At 61.7% G+C, this 10,462-nt stretch overlaps 1 long non-coding RNA gene, 1 other non-coding gene and 1 pseudogene across 2 annotated transcripts; all 3 read left to right on the top strand.

The window, feature by feature from the left end:
* Nucleotides 1-124: 124 nt before the first annotated feature.
* Nucleotides 125-197, top strand: TRNAR-UCG (transfer RNA arginine (anticodon UCG)). The gene has a single exon. It is a non-coding gene; the product is annotated as a tRNA-Arg (tRNA).
* Nucleotides 198-3,158: 2,961 nt separating this feature from the next.
* Nucleotides 3,159-4,481, top strand: LOC144246953 (uncharacterized). The gene is made up of 2 exons (XR_013340678.2): nucleotides 3,159-3,528; nucleotides 4,346-4,481. It is a non-coding gene; the product is annotated as an uncharacterized LOC144246953 (long non-coding RNA).
* Nucleotides 4,482-5,396: 915 nt separating this feature from the next.
* Nucleotides 5,397-8,696, top strand: LOC146766540 (uncharacterized; annotated as a pseudogene).
* The last annotated feature ends 1,766 nt before the right edge of the window (nucleotides 8,697-10,462 follow it).

Genomic DNA, 10,462 nt, shown 5'->3' with positions numbered 1-10,462 from the left:
AGCGCCCGGGGGAGCTTCCGGCCGCGGTGACGTCCCGTCCCGTCCCGCCCCCCTCTCCTCCCGCGCATGGTACGGCCCGCCGGGCTCCCCTCAGTAGGGCACGCGGGGAGGCGGGAGTGGAGGTGGCCGCGTGGCCTAATGGATAAGGCGTCTGACTTCGGATCAGAAGATTGCAGGTTCGAGTCCTGCCGCGGTCGCGCTGAGGAGCGCCGTGTTGGCGCTCGTTGTTTTGCTCCTCCCGTTTGTGCCGGTCCGGTACCGAGCTCACCGCGCTCACCGCGCTCACCGCGCTCACCGCGCTCCTTTTGCCCGCGAGTTTCACCGCCCCGAGGAAGGAGGCGCGGCGCGGGAAGCTCAAGGTGGCAGGGCCAGCACGCACGGCGCTTGTGACCCTCAAATCCCCGAACCCCGAGCTTGGGGATGGAGCACTGCGTGGAGAGCCGAACATGAGCGCAGGGTGTGGGATAACGGGCTGTAGGGCGCTGGCAAGAGGGTGTAGAGTGCAAAGAATGGGATGCAGAGTGCAAGGAATGGGATGTAGAGTGCAAGGAATGGGATGTAGAGTGTAAGGAATGGATGTAGAGTGCAAAGAATGGAATGCAGGGTGCAAAGAATGGATGCAGAGTGAAAAGAATGGGGTGCAGAGTGCAAGGAATGGATGTAGAGTGCAAAGAATGGGATGTAGGGTGCAGGGAAAAGGCCACAGGTGCAAGGAGTAGGATGTAGGGTGCTGGGAATGGGTGTTGGGTGGAAGGAAAAGGATGCAGGTTGCAGGCAGGGAAAAGGCCCTAGATGCAGGGGTGGAAGGTTGGGAATATAGGGTGCAAGGAGTGGGATGTAGGGTGCAGGACGAAATGTAGGGTGCGAAGAATGGGCTGTGAGGCGCAGAGTATGGATGTGGGGTGCAGGGAAGGGCATGTAGGGTGCAGGGAAAAGGCCACAGGTGCAGGGAATGGGATGTAGGGCACAGGGCAGGGGATGCAGTGTGCTAGGAATTAGGGTGCTAGGATGTAAAGTGCAAGGTATTAGGAATGGGATGCAGGGTGCAGGGGAAAGGTCGCAGGTGCAGCAAATGCGATGCCAGCTGCAGGACAGGCGGATGCAGGGCGCTGGGGATTCAGGGTGCAAGGAATGGGATGGAGACCGACAACGAAGGGAAATGGGAGGTGCGGAGGTGCGGACAGGTGGGTGCAGGCTCCGTGGAGCCGCAGGAGCTGTTGTGGCCGGGACGGTAGCTCCTGACACAGCCCAGCCCGGCGCTGATATTGCCGTGCCGAGCCGGGCCGGGCCGTGCCGAGCCGAGCCGCCAGGTGGCGCTGCGGCCCCGCCGCGCCGGGCCGGGCCGGGCCGAGCCGAGCCGGGCCGGGTCGGGCCCCCCGGGGCCGTCGGGGCGCGGACACCGCTCGGGTCCCGTCCCGCTCCCGCTTCACCTGCGGCACCGGGCAGGGCCAGCGGGCACCGGGACTCCCTTCGCCCCTCCCGGCCCCTGCGGAACTCCCCACCCCGGCTCGCCTGCTCTCCTGTTCCCCCGCTCCTCAGCCTGCCCTGGGGGCTGCAGGGCCGGCGGGATGCGGGTGAGGACCCGCTGCTGCCCTCCGCTCTCCGAACAGGCAGAGCCGGCGTGGGAGCGCTGGGGGGTGTGAGGAAGCGCGCAGCAGGCGCAGGGCGATGCAGGGTTCCGCGGCTCGGAACGCGTTTCGCAGCCCCGCGGGGCCCCTCAAAGTCCCTGCTGCCCCCCAGCTCGAGATTCGATGTGCGGGCTGTGCTTCACCCAGTTTCACCCAGCAGCGGGAGGCACCCGCTTTGCAGGAGCCTGCCAGGAGCCGCAGGGTTGCCTGTCCTCGGCCACCTCCGGACCGGGGGCTTAAGGTTTCAGGGTGTTTCTGCGGGAGCTCGGCGGGCGCGGGGTGTGGAGCCGGCGGGGAGAGATGCTCCAAGACCGCGGGTGCTCTTGACGGGATGGACGAGCCATGAGCTGCCCTGGAGTGAAGGGAAGAACGGTTTAGGGACCTCCGGCTCCCGGAAAGGACCTGGGTGCACTTGTTCTCCCCTCCGATGCATTGTGTTAACGCAAATTTCTCTAATTTGGCGTCTTTTATCTCCTTATTTTCATCGTGTTCGCAAAAAATTAAATTCTAAAAAATCCATGCCCACCCCATCAAAAAAATGTCTCCTCTCTCCAAAGCGTAAATAACAAAAATAAATTCTCCTTTAAATGTTTCTCGCGGCAGCGCTCTGGGAGGGACGATGACAACGAGCTCCGCTGCCTTGTGTGTAGGCAGGACCGGGCCAGGGCTGCCTGTGCCTCACCTGAGTGCCGGCAGGAAGGTTCGACAAGGCAGGGAACAACTAAAAAAAAAAGAAAAAAAAAACAAAAAAAAAAACCAAAAAACACCACTATGAACAGCCCGAAATAACCTCAAAAATCCGCCGCTTCAGCAGAGCTGGCTGCAATGCATAAGTCGGAATGGGGTGTGTATCGTATTTTTTTTTCTTTTTTTTTTTTTTTTCATTCCCGAGGTTTTTTGGTTTTATGTCTGTCTGTCATGCAGAGAAGCATCCCCATCCAGGTGCGCCCCGTCGGGGTCCGGTACCGGCGGTGGGAGCTGCGACTTCTCGCCAGCTTCTTGGAGACCCCACTCCCCGCCGGGAGCTCAGTGCTGTCTGTCGGATAATGGGGCGGTGGGACTTTGTTTAACCCCGTTGCCCCTGGGGCCAGGGGTCAAGGGCTTCCTCTTCCCCCGGGACACGGCGGAGACGCCGTTGGTCACAACAGGAGGACCGCGGCGAAGAGGGGGAAGTGGTGGCCGCAGTGTCCCCCTGTCCCCGCCGCGGCCCTCCCCGTGCCATCGGCGTGGAATCCCCTAAAGCTCCTTCTCTCCCCGGCACCGAGAGGCTGAGAAGGGCTCCTGATGGGTGTTTTGAGGGAGCAGGTGGAGGCCAAACATCACCACGGGGCAGCGGGTGATGATGCAGAGAGGCAGCCCCTGCTTTCCAGCATCCCCCGGTTCTGCTTTCCCCTCGCAGCTGGAGCAGGAGGTTTTTAACGGGGTGCCGGTTTTAGCGGTGTTTCACCCCCTCCCTCCACAGGTAGAGATGTCGCAGCTGCCCCCCCGGAGCCAAGAAACGGGAGAAACGGGCAATTTTTATAGGTGACGTACGGGCTTACGTGGAAATCCGTGCCCAGCACTGCTCTTTCAGCTTCTTTTTCTCCTGAAATAACCCTTCCGAGAAGCTCGTACCCCCCTATTCCAGCTCGCAACCCCTTTTTTCAGGCTGGGGAGGAGTCGGGAAAGAGGGAAGGAAAAGAGACAAGAAAAGCACCCCAACATCCCGCTCTTCCCCTGCTCGGGAAGCGAGCCCCGGAGCTCCCAAAGTGAGCGCTGAAGAGGGCGACAGGAGACAGGCGGGAGCCGGCTCCGAGCTGGAGGGGTCGGGGGTGGGATGAGAGCAGAGGAGGACCCTCCTTTTCGGGATGAAGGGAGAACCAGCGAAGGAGGGAAGCTGGCGGCACCGCGGGCATCCGAGGTAAGTCCCTCTCGTGCCCGCAGCGGCGGTACCTGAGCCAGGGCGCTGCTGCGGGGGATGCTTTGAGGGTTCAAAGGAGCCCGATCCCGGGGCCGCCCGTTCCCGGGGTGCCCCAGCACGGCCACCGGGCTCTGCGGGGCCGGGGCTGCTTTGGCGGCTGCGGCTCCTGTGCAATCGGTGCCGGTTGTCCCGGCCCGGGCGCTGCCGGCAGCCCCTGCCCCGCTCCGTGCCCGCTCCCTCGGGGTTGGGTCGGGGTCCCCCCGGGCCGAGCAGCCCACGGATCCCGCTCCCAGCCCCCGGGGCTCCTCCCGTGCGTGTCTCAATTCGCTCAGGCTTGACTTGGCAATAAGCTCTCTCAATAGGGTGACAATAGAGCCCCGGTGGGACCCGAACAAAGAATTTGAAAGTAGTTAAATTGCAGGACACGTCCATCGCCTGGGTGCTTGAATTTAAAAAAAAAAAAAAAAAAAAGAAAAAGAAAAAAAAAAAAAGAAAAAAAGAAAGAAAAAGAAAAAAGAAAAAAAAAGAAAGAAAAAATCAGAGAAAAGAAAAACGAGAGAGACTTTTCTTTGGGCTGGTGAGAAAATGCTCAGGGTAAAAGTTGGTTTGGCGTCTTCATTTCAGCGACAATGGAGCAGAGCTAATTCAATAGGAAACGCGGGGATTTTTTAATGAAAAGACCGCCGGGGTTACACCGAAGTTAAGCTCTTGTGAATTAATTATTAGGGCAAATAAACTGGGAGGGGGGGAGCACTCGGGAGGGAGTGTTGCAATTTCTTAATATTCTCCTTTTCGTGTTTAACGACAATGCCATTAGGTTTTCGACTCTGGGTGAGCAAAAGGATTTCTTACACTCCCCGGGAAGAGGAGAAGACATGCTTTTTTTTTTTTTTTTTTTTTTTTTTTAAATGGTGTTAATTGCTTTTAAAATAAAATACTACAGAATTTGGCAACGAGCTCCGATTTCTGCTGGCGGTGGCATTTGGGGTTGTATTTCCTTTCGTGGCAACTCGCAGATGCAAAAAAGGAAAATAACGGGGAAATTTAAAAACACGAATGTAAAGGCGAGGCGGCGTGTTCGGCTATTGCAGATCTCTCGGGCTCGATCGGTTTATTTTTTCCTACATAGAAAACCTGTCTGGGGATCCCTGTGTATTCATCGGGGCGGCGAGAGACTCCCCAGAGCCGCTCCGGGGCATCGGTGGAGTGAATCGGAGATAAAAATTAGGAGCCAGGTTAAACGCAGGAAGGAAGAGGAGAGGTCGGAAGCGAAGTAAAGGTGTGCCAGGAGGGATTGGGGTGTGGGGGGCTGTGGGATTTTGGGGAGGGCTTTCTGAGCCTTACAGCAGAGGCTGCAGGCGGTGCAGCGTGTGTTGATGCTGTGAAGACGAGAGGGAAGATACAGAGGGGAGAGGAGAGGAGAGGGGCGCGCCGGCGGTACCTGCGCGCCCGCGCCCCGCTTCCAGCTCGCTGTGCCCCCCGAGCCCTGCGCTGCGGCTCTCGGGCCGAGCCGGGCTCCGCGCTCGGCCTGTCCGTCGGGGAAGGCACGGCACGGCACGGCCCGGCTACAGGAGGGACCTCTTTTCCAGGGCTGGGGACTCGGCCCGGGGGCAGCGTGTGCCCCGCAGGCGTGCCGTGCCGTGCCGTGCCGTGCCGTGCCGGGCCGGGCCGGGCCAGGCAGGGCCGTGCCGTGCCGTGCCGAGCCGTGTCGGGCCGGACCGGGCAGTCGCGGGTCCTTTCAGCATTTGGACAGCGGTGCGGGCCGGGAAGGCGGCCGGGGGGCGGTGGGAGCTGCCCGGGCCAGGGAAGGGTTAGGGGCGGCCTCAGCCCTTTCCCTGTCCGCCGTCAAGGGGTCCGTGCCTCAAGGGATGGGGGGCACCGCCAAGAGGGGACTCGGGTGGCGGGGTGTGGGGGGAGCTGGCCCCGCTCTCCCCACCGAGAAGCGCTTCTCGAGGCCGGGGGAAGAGTGGGGTGCCCGGTGGGGCGGCCAGGTGAGCGACGGCGGCCCCGGGGGAGCCGGAGGCAGAGGGGCTCTCCGGGGGGAAAGGGGGGTACACGGCCCCCCTCCCCCGCGCAGCCCCATCCTCGGGGGGTAATTAAGGGGTGAGGCGGAGGGGCTGCGCTTTCTGCTCGGCGGAGCCTGCCAGCCACCAGCCCCCGCCGCCACCGCCGCCTTCCTCCCGTCCTCCTCCTCTCCCCCTCCCTCCCACCGCCTCCTCCCCTCCCCCTCTCCCTCCTCCTCCTCCTCTCCGCCATGGTTGGAGTGAATAGGCGGCTGCCGGGCTGACGTCAGTGCGGGCAGAGCCTGCCGGCGGCGGCAGCTCCCGGCCAGCGACCAGAGCCGGCACCGGCAGCAGCCGGGAAGACGCGCGGAGCCGGGGCAGAGCCGCCTCCGCCGCCCCCGCCGGCCCGCGCCCGGGGCTGGGGGCTGCGGGAGCCGCCGCTCGGCCGGGGGCAGCCCAGCCCGCCCCTCCGCCCGCCCCGGGGAGGGGAATGGCCCCGCCGCCCGCTTCTCCCGGGACCTCCGTCCTGCCCTCCGCACGGCAGCAGAGTGAGTGTCGCGGCCGGGCATCGCCGCCTCGGCGGGGCGGCCCCAGGGAGGCGGAGGGTGCGGGGGACAGTCTCCTCCGGGGGGACACACCGGCTGCCGGAGGGGGAGGAGGGAGGCAGGGAGACAGGACGGGGGATACGAAGTTGGGCCGGTCCCCGCCGGGAAGTTGGGCTCCTCCAGGTGCCGGCACCACGCGGGACCGGGACAGCCCCGCGCCGCTGCCTGGCCCCGCTCACCCTTCGCGGGGCACGAGTGGAAACACCGCGAACCTTTTGCTGCCGGGGACGCGTTCGCTCCGGCAGCTTCTCCCTGGATGCCCGGGACGTTGCAGCTCGGGAGAGGGGCCCGGGACGGGCTGAGCCCCGACGGGACGGCGGGCAGCTGGGGCCGAGCGCTGCCGGGGGGCTGCCGAGTTTCCCCCAAACCTCCGCTCTCGCCGGTCGGAGAAGCGGCACGGGCCAAAACGCCCGGATGAGGCCGAGCCTCCCGGGACAGCCGGGCTTTAGGCCGCGGGAGAAATCTCGGGCTCCCGAGGAAGTTCATCCTCCCGGTGCAGCGGGTGCTGCTACTGGACCTGTTTTTAGGGATGAAGGGGAGGATATCAGGGCGTCCCGCTCCCCTGCTCGGATTTACCCCTGAGGACCAGCAACGGGGCCACCGCTGCTTGTGCCCTGATCTGCCACCGGCTTCTGGTGCCAGTGGATTATTTTCATTTTTCATTTGCTGAATGCATTTCCTTCGCTTTAAAAAAAAAAAAAAAAAAAAAAAAAGAAAAGAAAAGAAAAGAAAAAAAAAAGAAAAAAAAAAAGGAAATTTTTTAAAATTTTATCCTTGTTTATAATAATTTTATTTTTCTTACTGCTTTTACCCTAATTTTTAACAATTTCTATTTTCACCCCCATTCATTCTTCCTTTTTGCTCCCTGCCTTCCCGCGACTTCTTATTTCCTCGGGGATCGTTGTTTGGCTTTTGTGTTTTGTTTTGTTTGTTTTTTTTTTTTTTCCCCTGTATCACCCTGGAAGTGAAACGCATTTTAGGCCTCAGCCTTAAGGAAACCCGAATCATAGCAGTGCAGGTGGCCTGAGACTCTGCACCTGGCCGGATCCCTTCGACGTGCCTCCACCCCCGGCCCCGGCCGGGCAGCACCTCGCCCCGCCAAGCGAGGAAGGTCCGGGGCGGTCCCCACCTGGGTCCCGGCTCCGACGGCCGGAGAGAAAAGAGGAGCCGGGGGTGAGACGCAGCCGCTTTCCCTTTTCGGCGCCGGGGCTTGCTCAGAGGCTGCTTTTAATTACTAAACAAAGCAACGCGTTTCCTTCACGCCCGGCGGGAGCTGCCGCTTCTTTGCCAAGCCTAGATGGTGAGGGGAAAACAACACCCCCCCCTCCCAAAAAAAAAAAAAAAAAAGATAAAAAAAAAAGAAAAGAAAAACCATCCCAAAAAAACAATTAGGAGAAGATGCAGCTCGAGGCTGCGAGGCGTGGGGGGTTACTCCAGGTTGGCTAAAAATAACTTCTCCTAATTAAAGAAAAGTGACGTCAGACGTGCAGGACGTAGAAGAGGGGAAGGCAGCGGACTCGTTCCTGGGCGATCACGTTAAATAATTCAGGGGCGGCCTGGTGACCGGGCTCTTCCGAGGTGCGGCCAGCGGGGCCGCCCGCCTTGCCTGGCGCCGGGATCACCCGCGGAGGGAGCGGGCAGCGCGGCCGCCCTGCCCGCGGGCGGGCGGAGGTCCGCAGGGCCGGGGCCGGTGCAGCACCATGGCCAGGGCCACGCCGGCACCGCCGTCCCTCCCCGTCCCGTCGGGCCGCCCGCCGCCGTGGGTGCTTTTCTCCCGTGCAGATGGAGGAGAGTCCCGCGGCCCCCGTGGGCGGCCCAGGGCAGGAGGACGAGAGCTGGCTCCGGGTGATGCCATCGGAGCTCCGGAGCCAGGGCAGCCCCGCCGATGCCTCCCCAGGCTTCTCGATGGTGCTTTGCGCTGTGCCAAGGAGCCATTTTGTACGCATCTTGCTAAAATTGCGCCAAAAAGAAAGCCCAAACAAGCCCTACCCGCCACAAAAGAAAAAAATAAAAACCAAACCCAAAATAACCAGAATTAAAAAAAAAAATCCCGCAATACCCAAGCCTAACAACAAACAAAAATACCCCGAGCCCATGGTATTCTCTCCCACGTACTGGGTCTCTGCCTATACGGAGAGAGAGGGTCAAGGCGAGAGCTCCGAACAGAGCAAAATATTGCCGAAAATGAGCAGGGAAGAAAATTAATATAATATATGTTTCTGCCAAGAAAATCACCTCCTTTGACCGGCAGAGAGAGGGGATCTCGTCTCCAGCCCCGAGAAGCCCGGCGAGGTGCAGTGGTTCACCCGCAGCATCCTCGCCTGAGCGGCACGGCGGCCCGGGGGCTCGGCACGGCGGGCGGGAGATCTCGCATGGCGGCAGCCGGGCAGAGCTGCGGCTTAGCAGGGCTGGCTCTGCCCGTCTGGGCCCCCTCGCCGCTGCCGCAGCGACAACGGGGCTGGAACGGGGCCGCATCGCCGCCGAAACGGCCCCGGGAGTGGGGAAAGCTGTCGGCGGCGCCCCAAGCTTCTCCCCGCCACCGGGGCCCCGCGGTGAGTAACGGGGCCTCCCCCGTGGGGGTAAAGCGAGGCCGGTCCCCGGGCAAGGCGAGCCCTCCGTGCCCGCTCGGTGCCACCGTCCCCGCATCCCCGGGCTGCGCTCCGAGGCAGCGGGGCGGGCGGGCGACTTCCCCCGCCCCAGCCGCCAGCATTCTAGCAGCGACCACCCTAACAGCGAAACCGATAAATTAGGAGAAAATCCAAGGCCGTAAAATTAAGGAGATCCCATTCATGGCAATATTTTCCTCCCTGTCTCCAATATAGATTAAAATAAACGCCGGCCAAGTCCCCTCCCGGGCGGCTCCGGGCCGCGGGGGTGCCACCGAAGGGCTGGAGACAGAGAAATTATTTCTCCCCACCTTCTCCAGCCCCGTCGGGGCGGCCAGAGCACACCGGGGCCCGTTTCTCGTTAGGCAGGAGGCGGGATGGAACGGGCAGTTCCCGGGAGCCAAGCAGCGGTGGCCGGGCTCGCCTGGGCGCCGGGAGCAGCGCCGGCTCGCAAAGGGCTGGCAGCCCTCGTCCTTTAGCTTTTATCCTGATTGAGCTCGTAGATTTTATTTATTTAATTTTAATTTTTTTTAAGGGGATGGCGGGGAGGGGGAGGGCGAAGAGAGGGAGAAATAAATAATCCGAGCGACGCTCGCCGGGAGCCGGAGGCGGCGGGACCGGCAGGCAGCGCTCTGCCGCGGCTGCTCCCGCCGAGATCGCTTCGTTTTGTAGCAGGTCACATTTAACCCGCGTCTGGGATTTAAAGAAAGGCGATGTTCAGAAGCGGCGAGGGATTACAATTCTAATTTTTTTTTAATTTTTGAATTTATTTTTTAGTGAGGATAGGTCAGTTAAGCACCTCAGATAATCATATTTAGCTCCTGGCATTTTAGTCTGATTATTGATGCTGTTATTATTTGTATGTGCCGGATTCGCCGCTACACGCACATCGCGTTAAGAATCTGTGCAGGAAATAGCAGAACCTGGAGGGGAAATAATTAAAAGTGTGGGGAAATGGGGAGCAGAGTGGATGTGTGGGGGATCGCGGGTGCGTCCCCGGGGCACGACTCGGGACGGGCGGGCCCCCGTCTGGCTGCGGAGAAAGGGTCTTTCGGGCTGCCCCCAGGTGCGGAGGCCGGACGGGAAGAGATTGCTGGGGGAGGAGAAGGTGTGAGAGAGGCACGCTGCGTGGGGGGGTGCACGGCGAGGAGAGGGAAAAATGGGAGAAGGAGTCGGGAATACGAAAAGAAAATGGATGGAAAGGGAAAAGGTGGGGAGAAAGGAAAGGCCAGTGAAAGGGAGAGAGTGAAGGGGAGAGGGGATGGGGAGAGGGAAAAGGAAGAGAGGGGAAAGGAAAAGGGGCGAGAAGGAGAGAGGGGAGTGCCGAGGACGGGGAAAGGGAGGTTAGCTGCAGGTGCAGGGCTGCGCAGGGGTGCTGCTCGCCTCTCCCGCAGCCCAGCGGAGGTGCCGCGGGGGCACGTCGGGGCGGGAGGAAGCGGGCAGGGGGTAGGGGAGGTGAGCGACCCGCGGCGCAGGCCGGGCAGGGCGGGAGGAGGCGGCCGGTGGCGGGGTGTGGCGGAGGGCCCGGTGCCGCCCGGTGCCGATCCCGGCCCGGCCCGGCCCGGCCCGTCCCGCTGCAAAGCCCATCCCGGGCTGGAAAGCGCGGGAAAGGGGGCGCTGATTTAAATGAGGGCGCGGGGATTGGCTGGGCGCGGCGTGACGTCACTTCCCAAAGGGGGCGATTACCATGCGAGGGGAGTAGAAGTTGGGCAGCGGGGCG

This window comes from Lonchura striata, chromosome 10 (assembly GCF_050655825.1).
Source record: "Lonchura striata isolate lonStrDom1 chromosome 10, ASM5065582v1, whole genome shotgun sequence".
In the NCBI taxonomy this organism is placed as follows: domain Eukaryota; kingdom Metazoa; phylum Chordata; class Aves; order Passeriformes; family Estrildidae; genus Lonchura; species Lonchura striata.
Note: the sequence above shows the minus strand (reverse complement) of the source record. Positions and strands in the feature narration are given on the sequence as shown.